Source organism: Thalassophryne amazonica, chromosome 12, assembly GCF_902500255.1.
Source record: "Thalassophryne amazonica chromosome 12, fThaAma1.1, whole genome shotgun sequence".
Taxonomy (NCBI): Eukaryota; Metazoa; Chordata; class Actinopteri; order Batrachoidiformes; family Batrachoididae; genus Thalassophryne; species Thalassophryne amazonica.
The window spans coordinates 63,563,072-63,580,299 of NC_047114.1; the positions used below are offsets into that span (position 1 = coordinate 63,563,072).

At 41.1% G+C, this 17,228-nt stretch overlaps 1 protein-coding gene across 1 annotated transcript in view; it reads right to left on the minus strand.

Moving 5' to 3' along the window:
* The window catches only part of LOC117521976 (potassium/sodium hyperpolarization-activated cyclic nucleotide-gated channel 2-like), a 130,771-nt gene that overhangs the window by 30,697 nt on the left and 82,846 nt on the right, over positions 1 to 17,228 (minus strand). The gene's annotated exons all lie outside the window — the stretch shown is intronic.

A 17,228-nucleotide genomic window follows, 5' to 3' on the forward strand; every position in this document is an offset into this window, starting at 1 on the left:
GTGGTACTTCTACTGTTATTGAGCCTGTTCCCAGCATTTGGTCTTCATTTAGGGCTGTGACACTTGCTGATATTTCGGCATTGGTGAGCAAGATGAAACCTTCCTCTTGCTCATTGGACATCCTTCCCTACAGGCTCTTTATTAAAGTATTTGAGGTAATTGGTCCGTGCGTTACTAGAATGGTAAATCTTTCTTTGTCCACCGGTGTGTTTCCCAGTGCTTTTAAGCATGCCATAGTGTTGCCTCTACTGAAAAAAACAGGTTTAAATCAAATGGAGCTAAGTAGTTTTAGACCTATTTCTAAGCTCCCATTCCTGTCTAAGATCCTCGAGAGGGTGGTTTCAGACCAACTGACACTCTTCCTGGATCAGAATAACATTCATGACAGGTTTCAGTCCGGTTTTCGTAGACAACACTCTACGGAAACGGTTCTTTTGAAAGTGTCCAGCGACATTATGATGTCTGCTGATGCTGGGAAATCCACCGTGTTGGTTCTTTTGGATTTGTCCTCTGCCTTTGATACTGTTGACCACCAGGTCCTGCTGAATAGATTGAGGGATCATGTCGGACTGTCGGGGTCAGTTCTTCGGTGGTTTTTCATATCTGTCTGGGCGTAGCTTTAGCGTTTTTGCTAACCAGATAAGGTCAGAGTCTGCGGACCTGTTATGTGGAGTCCCTCAGGGTTCTGTATTGGGCCCCATTTTGTTTTTATTGTACTTGATCCCTTTAGGTAGGATCATTCAAAGATTTACTGATGTCTCTTATCAGTTATTTGCAGATGACATCCAGCTTTACTGCTCCTTTAAGCCATCTGAGATTAAGAGGCTTGATTCCCTCCTCCATTGTTTGGCGGAAATTAAACAATGGCTAACGAATAACTTTCTTCAGCTTAACACAGACAAAACACAGACATTGGTCATTGCCCCTGATGCCTATATTCCAGGTATTCAGACCTGGGCCAGTCTGCTAAATCATGTCTTCGAAACCTGGGTGTCATTTTTGACAAAGACATGTTGTTGGTACAGCATTGTAAACAGCTGACGAGGAATTGCTTCTTTCAATTAAGAAACATCTCTAAGCTCAGGAAAATGGTGTCTCGAAATGATTTAGAGCTTATTATTCATGCTTTTGTGTCAACACGTTTAGACTATTGTAACTGTTTTCATGTCTAAACAAGAAGGAGTTGTGTCGACTGCAGTTGGTACAGAACTCTGCAGCAAGAATTCTGACACAAGCTAACAGGAGGACTCATATTTCCCCAATTTTAAAGGAGCTTCATTGGCTGCCAGTGTCCTTCAGGATCAATTTTAAAATTTTGGTTTTAACTTTTAGAGCTCTACATGGCCAGGCGCCTCCCTATATCTGTGACCTTATCCAGCCTTATGCCCCTGCCAGGGCCTTGAGGTCTGTGGACCAAAATCTGTTGATGGTTCCTCGCACCCGTTTTGCAACCAGAGGAGAGCGATCCTTCCAGGCTGTTGCTCCCAGGCTTTGGAATGGTCTGCCGCTCTCTCTGCGCTCACTGGACTCTGTCGATACTTTTAAAAGCCAACTTAAGACCTTCTTTTTTACTCAAGCGTTTGCTTAGCTTTTGGGCTGCTCTGCTATCCTATGTTATGTTTTATGTTGGGTTTTTTTTTTATGTCTCGGCCATTGTCTGATATTTTGTGTGGTGTACTGTGCTTTTACGTTGTGAAGCACCTTGTGGCTCTTGTCTGTGAAAGGTGCTATATAAATAAAATTTACTTACTTACTTACTTACTTACTTACTTACTTACTTACTAAATTAAGCCCAAGGTGTGGTGTGTAGTCTCAGAGGTTCTGTAGTCAGAGCAGAGGGTGAAATTTATTGTTTTTGGTCATTACTCTGTTAACGCTTCAGTGTCTGATAAAGTTTGGCTGTAGAGTCTATAGAATTTGGAAACAGTTTACAGCCTAAATTAAGATGCAAACGTCAAATTCAATTTCAGAGTAGAAACATAGACGCCACACCTCAGGATGCAAACCACTAATTGGCTGTCAGAGTTGGAAGGACAGATTGGACTGTGCAAAGACATCCAGATTTATGGAGTGATGACGTCAAGGTCAAAATTGACTACCAAACTAGCACAGCCTCAATGAAAGACAAGCAACACCTCGATGTGTCAAAATTCACATCAGTTAAGTAAAAACAGCACCGCCGTAACAGGTTTTGAAGTGAAGGAGGAAAGACCTGCCGTCAAATAGAATCCTACTCAGTGGGGAGCAAATATGAAGCCTGACATCTTGCTGCCATGATGGGCTCTAACTTAAATTTTAACAGCCTTGTTAAAACTACAAAAACAATTTCCCACAACAAGAAAAGCGTCTAAAGGAGTAAGTTATTCATGTCCAGACAAGACGTTTCCATGTCTTGTAAAGGAGTCTGAACAGGGCGACATTAACAAGCTGTCAGGCTGCTTGAGCTCATCAAAACGTTGCTGCTACAGAAAGCAGCGGCTTTGCATCGACTAGAAAACAGTTAAAATACTACTGCTGCCGTACAGTTTAGGATCAAAACATATCTTTGAGAATCTGACGCTTGCCTTCGAAATAGTACGGATGTCCGGATCAAGTTATTTTGGCCCAGATCCCAGTCCGAGTTTGCTGATACTGAGTCATGATCCGATACTTGCATTTTCCAAGATAATACAGTAGCACAGCTCACACTGCCAAGCACATTAAAGTCAATCCAATGTATATACTTAACAATTAAACAGCTGTGAAAAAGATATAACTTTGAATCCAAGATGCTCCTTGTTGTTGTTATTTATTTATTTTTACACAATAAAGTAAATAAACTGAATATTTTCATTATGAATATATGGCTTTTATTATTTCTCTTCGTGCAGTATTGTAGTACTAAGATGAGAACCTACAGAGCAATACTGACTGAATGACATTAATGGTGGCTGTATTTCTGTTGTTCAAAATGCATTCATCCTTAGTAAAATTATTGTTCATTCATTCATTTTCTGAACCTGCTTTGTCATGTAACGGGGTCACGGCTGTATCCCAGCCGTCACTGGGCAAGAGGCAGGCTACAGCCTGGACAAGCTGACAGTAGACCCCCACTTACTCTGCTACTCCCCCCCCCCCCCCCCCCCCCCACACACACACACACTCCCACAAAGTACAGATTGATCGTATGAGCATACCACAAAAGCATCGAACTGACAGGCAGGTGTGAACAAACCCGCTGCGACAGTTTCATGCACGCGATGGTGTTGTGCGAGCAGGAACACAGTGCGAGCAGCTAGGATGTGGTGCACCACATCGTGCTGCTGTTGTGGGGAACAATAAAATAAAAACCAGCTGTATAATTAGTGAATATCACTGGGTTGACATAAATAATAGATAAAAGAGGACAGAATACAGAACCCCAGAGTTAAATAACCCTGGTTAGCTCAAAGATACATGCCACTCACGGGATTCAAACCTGCAATTTACAAAAGCTCTGATTACCAGACGGAAACTTTACCACTGCACTACAATCACTGTCTTATAACAGGAGCGTGAAATGGCTAAAATCGACAAGCAGATAAATGTATTTTTTTTTAAAAAGAGAAAAAAGCACTGTGATAACTGACCAAACGGTGTTTGTTATGGCATATTTCTGCTAATACGCGCCGCTCACAGGACACATGTGTCCTGTCAGACAGACGTGACATTCAGATCACCTGCTGCATGTACACATGAACTGACGGTCCATTTCTCCAGCCCGTTGCAAAAGCGATATATGTTTTTATGTATTTCTACGTGAGGACAGCAAGCACACACATGCACGTGTCCGTCAAAACACGGTACGTGTTCTGCAGCTGTGACATCCAGGACCAGACATGTCTCAACAGCTGTTGGCAGCCAGCCATGCCCCTGTCCATTCAGCGCACAGTCTGTGATCACATGAGAGGCGCCTCGCCTGCGGGGGGGGGGGCATGAACCACATGCACGCCATGTGTTGGGGGGGAGCAGGGGGAACAGGGGGGCGGGGAGAGCACGCGAAACACATGCACATATGTTATGGGATGAGCCGACACTCTGGCACGCCACATGCGTGCGTGGCAACTCCACAGTCGTGGGGGCACTTAGACAAATTTCACCGCCAGCTCAAAAGTGATCATCTGCTGGCAGTTTTTGTGCTAATAGCATGAATGGCCAAACATTTTCTAAGTGCCAAACGAGCGGTGTTAGATGCTCATGTGTGTCACCTGGAATTTGGCCGACACCTGCCACGAGAGGGGATCGAAGGGCTCTCACAGGGCACACTCTGTCTTTCAGCCACTGTTGTGCGAAAATAGTTGTAACAAGTGTACAAGGCGTTAGAGGCAGCTACAATTCCACATGTATTGCATACAATCTCTGCTTCATGCGCAATTCAACCACATTCATATTATGTGTGAAGGGGCCTTAAGACATGTTTTTCCTTAATCTGATACCAAGTAGTGAAAAAAAAATGCCTTGATCAGGCCTGATATTGATCACTGCAATCAAATTAGAACATCTCTATTAATATAATTAATTCTATGCAGGAGTTATTTTGAACAAATATTTGAAAACTCAAAAATCTACTGCATTAAGCTCATTAAATCATGACGTTTTTGGTCAGCTCTGACTTTCATTAAACTGCAGACATTCATGGTGTTGGTTTTTTTATATATATATTGTTGTACAAAATAGCTTTTACATCTGCTTTTAAAACTCCAACACTGCCAACAACACATTCCTGAAATTATTATGGGCATTTCTTCTTAATGAAGTAATTAAACAGTGAAGTATTGGCAGAGAGTGATAGAAGAAAGTGTCTGCTCCTGTAGTGTTGCACCAGTGTGCACTGTTACTCTGTAAATTACCCATAGTTCTCTGCACCTTTGCCACAAAGACAAATCCCACTAAATTTATCCTGCTTTGAAATAAAAGTGCATCTGAGCCCGGGATTGCTGTCATCTTGAAATGGAAACCTCCACACAATGATAGTTTGAACCACAATGGGGTTGTAACGCACTGCCGGCAGACTTGTTTTGTTAACGCACACCAAATGACACAGACGTCACTCACAGTCCTATCTGCAGGCGCCGCAAATTCAGCCAGCTGCATCACCATCAGTCCAAAAGGCACGACTGGCACTTTCTGCTCTGTGTCTTTTTAATAAATACGTCTTCCACTCAAATACTAATCCTCACAGAGCTGCAGGGAGGGAAAAAGTCCACAGCAGAAAAGATTATGACAACTGGACAGAGGCTGGGTGCAGAGGAATGCACATGGCTGCCCTCAGCAGAAAAATAATCCGGGATAGGGAGGATGCATTAGAAACTGACCCAACAATGTGAGTGAATACACAAATGATCTCCAGGATTTAAGAGCATCTGTTAGTCACTCTGCATGCCAGCAAAGTGGCAAAGCAGGGTGTTGTAATCGGTCTTATGGTGTGTGTCCTGTGAATAAGATAACTAAAAAACAACTGGACAGATTTTCACCAAAGTTGGTGGAAATAATACTTGGGCAGACATCTCGAGATGATTAACGTTTGGAGAAGATCAGACAAAGGTCAAGTCAAAGTCAACAAAAACATTGTGCGAAAAACATATTTGACATATCTGTCACTGATGAGAACTGAGAACTGCCATATATTTAGAGAAATGCGCAATATTAATAACAATAACTAGACCTGCCAGCAGGTAAACACAGGGTCCAAGCTCCATATGTGGACCATCTCCCCAGCCCCTGCCAGGACCATGCGACCTCTAACATTTCAAATGTTGGGGTGTGGGTCTGACCCATAGACTAACATGTTGGACAGTGCTATCATGCCAAGTTTTCTGTCAAGAGAACAAACTTCAACCAAGATGTCCATTCTTTTTCAGCATATCATGACTAACACCTGTGACTCTCACCATCCTGTACAGGATCACCAGCATCCCTCTTCCTTATGCTGTCTTGCCAGCACACAATAGCATAAAAGAGGAGTGTCATTTGCATAATGAGGCATTGTCAAATTCAACTGAGATGTGACCAAAAAGTCAGTTTTGGATATTTTGCTAATTTGCTGAAAAAACTAAGTGCAAATGGATGTGGCCTGACTCACAATACATAAGCATACCAAACGGCAAATGTCAGCTCTCCCCAGTTTGTCCATGATCAACGTTATACACATGCACACATGCATGTACGCATACAGTACATGTACACAGAGGCCACTTAGCTTTTAATATATAGATTATATACACTGTATATAAAGACAGGCAACTCTTGTTTAACCAGTGTGTCTCAAGCATTAGTGTCTGATGTAAAAGCAGCCTAAAAAGAATGTTATGAATGTCATTTATGATTATTATTTCACATATGATTGCATAGTTTTCTTTGGTTTGGGGCTAGGGTGACCAGATGTCCCACTTTGTGCTGCAAACTGAGATGGTTTCTGGCGTTGTTATGCAGAGAGTGATAGAAGCGAGTGTCTGCTCCTGTAGTGTTGCACCAGTGTGCAACACTGGCTTTAGTTTTGAAATGCGTGTTTTAAAAATGCATGTTTTAAACACGCATTTCAAAACTGAAGCTCAACTGTCAATAAAAGAGTAAATGTCTATGGATTATTTGTGCCAAATTTGATGCTTGTATCACCATTTGCAGGATTCCACTCTAAATATTCTCTTATCTTCTGCACTATATATAAAACGTAAGATGCTGCTCCTCAGTGTTTCTCATTGCCCTCAAAAGTATTTGAACACTTGGTATTTCACACATTTTAATCTGGTTATTCCATTTCAAATACATTTTTTTTTTCTAAAATTATCTTCCTTAACTCAAACTGAAAGCAAATCTCTACAACTTGATATAAATTAATTAAAAATATAAAATCCAGCTTCCTGATGAAGTGGTGTAGAGGAGGATTTTCTTAAAAAGAAGACCTTAAAGTTCAGCTACAATTTGACAGAAAGCACATTTCAGATGAAAGCCTAGATTTGATGTTTTGGTGAAAGAAACTTTTGTATTTCTTCATAATTGATATAAATAAAGTCCAAGACATATTGTTTATGTTTCCATCCCCTGACTTGTCTAAAGAAAACTGGCAATAAAACTGATTATTATTTACAGGTTTTATCAAGTTTTAGAGATTTGCTTTCAGTTTGAGTTTGAGGAAGATCATTTTAGAAATTTTTATTCTTTATTTATTTATTTATTTATTGTATTTCTTGTATTTAAAATGGCATAAACAAATTAAAATGTGTGAAATTCCAAGTGTTCCAATACTTTTGGAGGGCACAATATCCTAACATTATGATGAGTGCAAAATGAGTGTGGTATTATTACTGTTTTGTTTAAGAATGTTTCATTTTCACTGTTGCTGCACTTTGTGTCAAATCATAGTCATATCATATATCATATTGATATGAAAATTCAGGAAGGTACTCGTATATCTTCTATTATACATTCGATATCTAAGGTGGAACTCTACTAGTGTTTACTAAGGTACACCGAATATCTTTAAAAAAAAAGAGAGAGAGAGAGAGAGAGGGAGTAGAGCCACTTAGGTGCCTGGTCTTGAGAACAGGGATGGTAAGTTGAAAAGCTTTTTATCCCATGGGAAACTCTCCCTACCCACCTAAGCAGTTCAACAATAGGACAGCAGGTATATAAATGACATTTACATACAATTATATGACAATATTGAGATACAAAAATTTGGCCTTATTGTACAGCCCTACTGTCAATTAGCTGAAAACTTTGAATTTGAATTTATATCTACATAAAAAAAATGCTTAAAGTGGCAGGGGGTTAAGAGGGTTGTAATGAGGGGGGTCAGCTGAAAAGCAAAAAAAGAAAAATGCTTAAAAAGGTGGGGAGTATGGGGGGCCAGAGCTCCTCCAGAAGCTGAAAGTTAAAATAAGGAAAATGTTTAAAAAGGCGGAGGGTCTGGGGGGGGGGGGGGAGCTCCCCCAGAATCTAAAAGGTTTTAGTCATGGTCATACTCCCAAGAAAGCATTTTACTGAAAAAAGTCTGAAGGACCTAAAGGACATGGTTAGATGGCGAGGCGCTTTTACAAGTATGTGAGAGGCCAATAAAGAAAAAAGCTTAAAAACGTGGGCTTGAGACAGACGGTCTCAAGCCCAACACTTAACCATGCTAATGCTCCCCTGAAGCAAGTCTGAAGAACTAAGATGACATGATGAGATGCTGACGAGCTTCACTCATTCATGTCCTCGACATATGCATATTATTTATATTTGCAAACTTTGATGGTCTGTGTGCTTCTTACCCTGTATGCTACTATACAATGCTGCTGGAACCTCACTTTCCCTGAGGGAGTCTTCCCAAAGTTCTACCTAATCTAACCTAATCTAATCAAAAGGAGGCAGTCACACATTAGCAAAACCAGGCAGACATATGAACGTTTTTGAGACTGACATCACATACAGGACTAGGACACTGACCTGTGGCAAAAAACAGGTTCCAGATGTGATTATTTGTAATACGTATGGAGGACAGCTGACTTTTGCGAATCTGTTTCCAGTTATGCTACATTTTTTAAGTACTGACAGAAAAACTTCTTGGCTTTTATGGAAGTTTTTATTGAACGTTTAATCTGTTTTCAGTTGTGTTCAATTTTCTAAAATGAATTTTTGTTGTCAGTAAGCATTTCTGAAGTTGCTTAACTAGTACAATATTCCATGTAAAGAAATTAAGAATAACTGAAGTTTTATATTTGCACTGTCACAGTGTTCACATTAGATCAAATTTTTGTTTTCTCTCTGTCTCTCTCTCTCTCTCTCTCTCTCTCTCTCTCTCTCTCTCTCTGTCTCTCTCTCTCTTCTTCTTTTCTTTGGCCTGTGTGACACACTGCTGAGACACAATGCTGCTGGTTTGTCCAGTGTGTGAGCATGTTAATTCTGGGTTTGGGGTCACATGCATACAGAAAATGTCCAGATTTTAATCTGCTGTCTGGGATGTTAGAGGACGGACAGACTGATGAATTCTGTCAGGTCTGCAGCAACCTTACAGGTTTTTATTTTTGAAATACAGGCTTGTATTGTGGAAATGCATAGTGGTCCTATCACCTTGCTGTTTTCACGACTGGAATCCTCATTTAAAAAATACGTAAGTATGCCAAAGGACGAAAATCAGCTCTTTGTGGATCTCAAGTGATGCTCCGGATACACAAACACACAGAGGCCACTTGTCTTTTATTATATGGATGTGGCAACATCTATTTTATTTTATTTTATATAAATGGTAAATGGACTGCATTTATATAGCGCTTCTCCATCTGCATCAGATGCTCAAAGCGCTTTACAATAATGCCTCACATTCACCCTTGATGTGAGGGTGCTGCCATACAAGACACTCACTACACACTGGGAGCAACTAGGGGATTAAGGACCTTGCCCAAGGGCCCTTAAAGATTTTTGGGTTAGGATTTGAACCAAGGACCCTCTGGTCTCAAGCCCAACAATTAACCAGACCATCACTTCCCCTTTAATTCTGCGTGTCAGTAAAAAATCACAACACACACACTGCTAAAGAACTAATTGATTCATTTCAATTTTTTCTTGGTTGTTTGAGGCAAAAATTTACTTCTACACATATTTAACACTAGCTATAGTTTCAACCCTTTTCTCTCTGGTTCAGTGAAAGAAAAACAATCTTTTAACTGCTACTGATTATCTTGTAGGTAGGTTATGATAACTTGTGTTCACTTTTGGCAACCTTAGAGCAGACAAGACCTTGCGACCACCTGTGATCATGTTAAAATAAGTTGTGTTGCACAAAGAGCCGCACCGATAACAAGTCCCTTCCGGTTTCCTCAGGTGTCTCCTCTCCACTGCACCCCTCAAAGACACCACCAACACCAGACAGGAAGAGAGAGAAATCCAGAACAGAATGGGAGGATAGACAGCGAAAAATGCAAGTGAATGTGAGCTATGGAGGAAAAATCAGGGAGGAGAGATTTCAAAGATATAAGGAGCGAGTAAGATCACGCGGCAGATGCAATAGAGTGCGAGTTGAGTGAGTGATCAGGATGAGAGAGAGAAAGGGACAGTGAAAGGCTGCCGTGAATGCTTACGTCACCTTGAGGATGACATTGGCAGGACACGCGGGGTTGCTGCCTCATCAATTCTACTGCTGCCTGAGGGGACACCACATACACCCATGAGTACACCCTTTATTCTATGTCCTCAACATCATCGCCCAACTTACAGCGAGGCTCTACCTGGCCGAACACACCCGCAGCCTCTCATTGGCTGCTTAAAAGGAGCAATGTACCCCCCACCCACCCCCCACCCCCTGCTCCCCAGTCAGCAAGACTCTGCTTGGAAACAGAGGCTGCGTTGTTTCCACCTCAGGCCTCTGCTGCAGCACGCGTCACCTACAAGTCATATTTGACACGTCTCGTCAAAAAAGCAATCACAGCATGTACGTGTGACCTTGCCGTGCCTGATCACTATGGAAAAAAGGTGCATAACTTTATGAATAAATAGCGTAATTGTGTCCACCAATGACGTAATAAAATCATCTGCGTTCATTTATTTATTTGTATCTGTCTGTTCATCTGTCTGTCCGTCTGTCTGTCTGTTAGCAGGATTACGTCAAAACTACTTCACGGATTTTGAGGAAATTTTCACCACAGATAGATATTAGGCCATGGAAGAACCCTTTACATTTTGGAGGTGATCCGGATCTGGATTCTGGAGTAGGTTTCACTTTATTTTGGCTTTGAAGGATTACTGTGACAATGACGTAATAAAATCATCGACGCTTATTTATTTGTCTGTTTGTATGTCCGTCTGTCTGTCTGTTAGCAGGATTATGTCAAAATTACTGCACGGATATTGATGAAATTTTCAACACAGATACATGCTTGGCCATGAAAGACTGATCTGGATCCGAATTTGAATTTTGGATCAAGATTTCACTTTAAATACGCTTTGAAGGATTACGTCAAAACTACTTCACTGATTCTCACCAAATTTGCACCACAGATAGATATTAGACCATGGAAGACTCCACTGAATGTTGAAGGTGATCAGGTGTAGCAGACCGAACCATCCCCCTAAATGTTGGTCCCCCCGGTGACACGGTTCACAGATTATCACATCGTTTCTGCTTCAAACTGCACTCCAGTCATCATCTGTCTCAGCGACAGATATCTAAAGCTTTTGTACAACAACCATTTCCACATAAATTCAGCATTATTTCATCATAAAAGGCGGTGGAAGCGATCACAGCGCTGCAGCTAAACAAGCTGCTAGCTGATGCGTTCACTGCGTGTCAGACATTTCAAAGTATCACCGAATTTTGCCTCGTTTCTTCTTAAAAGAACCTTGTTTCTGCTTAAAACTGACTTTAGAATGATTTAAGAAGTAATACTTTTATCATCTTGCCCTCTACTGCCTCTACTGGTGGTTGGCTCTCACTGCGGTATTGTATCACTTCCTGTTCCGGAGCACAGCGGTGTTTTGCTGTATCTGTTAGCTGTTTAATCTGCGCAGTTAGATTGATCTAGTTAACTAGATAACGATTTGTTTCACAGTGTAATCTTCACGTGCCTTAACTAAAGCACTCCCTCTGCTGAATCACCTCTAAATTATTTACACATTATTCACTTTGTGTGTTTTTAGGAATCCGCTAGCTTAGCGCAGCTACTAGCTCTTAGCCGGTTTAGCATGGCGGCTTCTCCTGTCTCTCCCGCACTTTTCTGCTCTGGGTGTGAAATGTTTACTTATTCCTCGGCCTCCTTTAGCAGTAATGGTACTTGTAATAAGTGTAGCTTATTCGTAGCTTTGGAGGCCAGGCTGGGCGAATTGGAGACTCGGCTCCGCACCATGGAAAATCCTACAGCTAGCCAGGCCCCTGTAGTCGGTGCGGACCAAGGTAGCTTAGCCGTCGTTAGTTCCCCTCCAGCAGATCCCGAGCAGCCGGGAAAGCAGGCCGACTGGGTGACTGTGAGGAGGAAGCGTAGTCCTAAACAGAAGCCCCGTGTACACCGCCAACCCGTTCACATCTCTAACCGTTTTTCCCCACTCGGCGACACACCCGCTGAGGAACAAACTCTGGTTATTGGCGACTCTGTTTTGAGAAATGTGAAGTTAGCGACACCAGCAACCATAGTCAATTGTCTTCCGGGGGCCAGAGCAGGCGACACTGAAGGAAATTTGAAACTGCTGGCTAAGGCTAATCGTAATTTTGGTAAGACTGTAATTCACGTCGGCAGTAATGACATCCGGTTACGCCAATCGGAGGTCACTAAAATTAATATTGAATAGGTGTGTAACTTTGCAAAACAATGTCGGACTCTGTAGTTTTCTCTGGGCCCCTCCCCAATCGGACCGGGAGTGACATGTTTACCTGCATGTTCTCCCTGAATTGCTGGCTGTCTGAGTGGTGTCCAAAAAATGAGGTGGGCTTCAAAGATAATTGGCAAAGCTTCTGGGGAAAACCTGGTCTTGTTAGGAGAGACGGCATCCATCCCACTTTGGATGGAGCAGCTCTCATTTCTAGAAATCTGGCCAATTTTCTTAAATCCTCCAAACCGTGACTATCCAGGGTTGGGACCAGGAAGCAGAGTTGTAGTCTTACACACCTCTCTGCAGCTTCTCTCCCCCTGCCATCCCCTCATTACCCCATCCCCGTAGAGACGGTGCCTGCTCCCAGACCACCAATAACCAGCAAAAATCTATTTAAGCATAAAAATTCAAAAGAAAAAATAATATAGCACCTTCAACTGCACCACAGACTAAAACAGTTAAATGTAGTCTATTAAACATTAGATCTCTCTCTTCTAAGTCCCTGTTAGTAAATGATATAATAATTGATCAACATATTGATTTATTCTGCCTTACAGAAACCTGGTTACAGCAGGATGAATATGTTAGTTTAAATGAGTCAACACCCCCGAGTCACACTAACTGCCAGAACGCTCGTAGTACGGGCCGAGGTGGAGGATTAGCAGCAATCTTCCATTCCAGCTTATTAATTAATCAAAACCCAGACAGAGCTTTAATTCATTTGAAAGCTTGACTCTTAGTCTTATCCATCCAAATTGGAAGTCCCAAAAACCAGTTTTATTTGTTGTTATCTATCGTCCACCTGGTCGTTACTGTGAGTTTCTCTGTGAATCTTCGGACCTTTTGTCTGACTTAGTGCTTAGCTCAGATAAGATAATTATAGTGGGCGATTTTAACATCCACACAGATGCTGAGAATGACAGCCTCAACACTGCATTTAATCTATTGTTAGACTAGATTGGCTTTGCTCAAAATGTAAATGAGTCCACCCACCACTTTAATCATACCTTAGATCTTGTTCTGACTTATGGTATGGAAATTGAAGACTTAACAGTATTCCCTGAAAACCCCCTTCTGTCTGATCATTTCTTAATAACATTTACATTTACTCTGATGGACTACCCAGCAGTGGGGAATAAGTTTCATTACAGTAGAAGTCTTTCAGAAAGCGCTGTAACTAGGTTTAAGGATATGATTCCTTCTTTATGTTCTCCAATGCCATATACCAACACAGGGCAGAGTAGCTACCTAAACTCTGTGAGTGAGATAGATTATCTCATCAATAGTTTTATATCCTCATTGAGGACAACTTTGGATGCTGTAGCTCCTCTGAAAAAGACAGTCTTAAATCAGAAGTGCCTGACTCCGTGGTATAACTCACAAACTCGCAGCTTAAAGCAGATAACCCGTAAGTTGGAGAGGAAATGGCATCTCACTAATTTAGAAGATCTTCACTTAGCCTGGAAAAAGAGTCTGTTGTTCTATGAAAAAGCCCTCCATAAAGCTAGGACATCTTACTACTCATCACTAATTGAAGAAAATAAGAACAACCCCAGGTTTCTTTTCAGCACTGTAGCCAGGCTGACAAAGAGTCAGAGCTTTATTGAGCCGAGTATTCCTTTAACTTTAACTAGTAATGACTTCATGACTTTCTTTGCTAATAAAATTTTAACTATTAGAGAAAAAAATACTCATAACCATCCCAAAGACATATCGTTCTCTTTGGCTGCTTTCAGTGATGCCGGTATTTGGTTAGACTCTTTCTCTCCGATTGTTCTGTCTGAGTTATTTTCATTAGTTATTTCCTCCAAACCATCAACATGTCTATTAGACCCCATTCCTACCAGGCTGCTCAAGGAAGCCCTACCATCAATTAATGCTTCGATCTTAAATATGATCAATCTATCTTTATTAGTTGGCTATGTACCACAGGCTTTTAAGGTGGCAGTAATTAAAGCATTACTTAAAAAGCCATCACTTGACCCAGCTATCTTAGCTAATTATAGGCCAATCTCCAACCTTCCTTTTCTCTCAAAAATTCTTGAAAGGGTAGTTGTAAAACAGCTAACTGATCATCTGCAGAGGAATGGTCTATTTGAAGAGTTTCAGTCAGGTTTTAGAATTCATCATAGTACAGAAACAGCATTAGTGAAGGTTACAAATGATCTTCTTATGGCCTCAGACAGTGGACTCATCTCTGTGCTTGTCCTGTTAGACCTCAGTGCTGCTTTTGATACTGTTGACCATAAAATGTTATTACAGAGATTAGAGCATGCCATAGGTATTAAAGGCACTCTGCTGCGGTGGTTTGAATCATATTTATCTAATAGATTACAATGTGTTCATGTAAATGGGGAGTCTTCTTCACAGACTAAGGTTAATTATGGAGTTGGACAAGGTTCTGTGCTAGGACCAATTTTATTCACTTTATACATGCTTCCCTTAGGCAGTATTATTAGACAGCATTGCTTAAATTTTCATTGTTACGCAGATGATACCCAGCTTTATCGATCCATGAAGCCAGAGGACACACACCAATTAGTTAAACTCCAGGAATGTCTTACAGACATAAAGACATGAAACATGAAACATGGTGTTTAACCAGATCCTTACTCTGGATGGCATTACCCTGACCTCTAGTAATACTGTGAGAAATCTTGGAGTCATTTTTGATCAGGATATGTCCTTCAATGCGCATATTAAGCAAATATGTAGGACTGCTTTTTTGCATTTGTGCAATATCTTTAAAATTATAAAGGTCTTGTCTCAGAGTGATGCTAAAAAACTAATTCATGCATTTATTTCCTCTAGGCTGGACTATTGTAATTCATTATTATCAGGTTGTCCTAAAAGTTCCCTGAAAAGCCTTCAGTTAATTCAAAATGCTGCAGCTAGATTACTGACAGGGACTAGAAGGAGAGAGCATATTTCACCCATATTGGCCTCTCTTCATTGGCTTCCTGTTAATTCTAGAATAGAATTTAAAATTCTTCTTCTTACTTATAAGGTTTTGAATAATCAGGTCCCATCTTATCTTAGGGACCTCATAGTACCATATCACCCCAATAGAGCGCTTCGCTCTCAGACTGCATGCTTACTTGTAGTTCCTAGGGTTTTTAAGAGTAGAATGGGAGGCAGAGCCTTCAGCTTTCAGGCTCCTCTCCTGTGGAACCAGCTCCCATTTCAGATCAGGGAGACAGACACCCTCTATACTTTTAAGATTAAGCTTAAAACTTTCCTTTTTGCTAAAGCTTATAGTTAGGGCTGGATCAGGTGACCCTGAACCATCCCTTAGTTATGCTGCTATAGACTTAGACTGCTGGGGGGTTCCCATGATGCACTGAGTGTTTCTTTCTCTTTTTGCTCTGTATGCACCACTCTGCATTTAATCATTAGTGATTGATCTCTGCTCCCCTCCACAGCATGTCTTTTTCCTGGTTCTCTCCCTCAGCACCCAACCAGTCCCAGCAGAAGACTGCCCCTCCCTGAGCCTGGTTCTGCTGGAGGTTTCTTCCTGTTAAAAGGGAGTTTTTCCTTCCCACTGTCGCCAAGTGCTTGCTCACAGGGGGTCGTTTTGACTGTTGGGGTTTTTCCGTAATTATTGTATGGGCTTTGCCTTACAATATAAAGCACCTTGGGGCAACTGTTTGTTGTGATTTGGCGCTATATAAATAAAACTGATTTGATTTGATTTGATCATCTGATGGTTAATAATCCCATTAATCCATTTGATTACTTTGGGTGAAGAGACTCCATCTCAGATGTGCTGCTGTGGTCCGAAATGACGCATGCTCAGATGCAAAAGGTGGATCAATTTTTAGGGATGGAACATTCGGTCTGCGACACCCGATCTGGATTCTGCATCAAGATTTCACTTTATATAGGCGTTGAAGGATTTCTTCAAAACTACTTCACAGATTATCACCACATTTGCACCACAGATAGATATTAGGGCATGGAAGACTCCACTGAATTTTGGAGGTGATCTAGATCCGGATTGGCAGACATCAGAAATCTCTGATTGCTCTTGTTAGGACATAAAACAACCCATACAAGCTGATTATGATACAGTTTATCAAAACAATTGCAGTTACTTGCAACATTAAATTTTTTTTTATCTTTGCATCTTTGTGCAGAGTGGAAGATAGGGCCCCATAACCTCATTTTGTTCAGTGAGGTAGGCAGTTTTCTGGTTTACTAAAAATTACCAAACAGGTTTAATTAATAGGTCCAGCTTCAGTTGTTTTAGATCATCAGTTTCCTCAAAATGTTTGCCTTAATCCATCATCTCAGGTTGTATAGTTTTGAATGACATAGAAAAGACATTTTGATTAATTCATATTAATGGATTTCAAATCCGTTTTTAGCCTTAAAATGAACAGAAGAGGACGCGTGTTGGCCATTTAATCAGCAGGAATTGCTGTAATTACATAAAAGGTCTAGCCACTGAGGAACACGGGGAGAGGAAACTATGAAGGTAAATATGTTGCAAAATGTGAGAGCTTGTATACTTGATGTGAGAACTTCTAGAACAAAAATCTGAACTCGGATGTTGATATTTTTGTTTGTATTAAATTTTGATGAACATGAAAACTGAATTTGAAGTCGCTTGTGGGAGAAAAAACACTTGGGAGCTTGTAGAAAAACATCTGAAGGAGTATGATGCACTTTTGATGGTAGAAAATATTCACAATTGATATTTACATAAATGTAGGGGTGGTGGCCAATTAAGTGGTTATTGTGTTTGGTTTCAGTGCGGAAAGTTCCTTGTTCAAAAACCTCACACACCTGCCACATTTCTCCATGTAATGTGGAGTTGTGTCAGGAAGGGCATCCGGCGTAAAACTTGTAGAGCCTCACTGGATGTCTTGTGGCGACCCCGCGTGAAATAATCAAGGGAACAGCCAAAGGGACTTACTATTGATATTTAC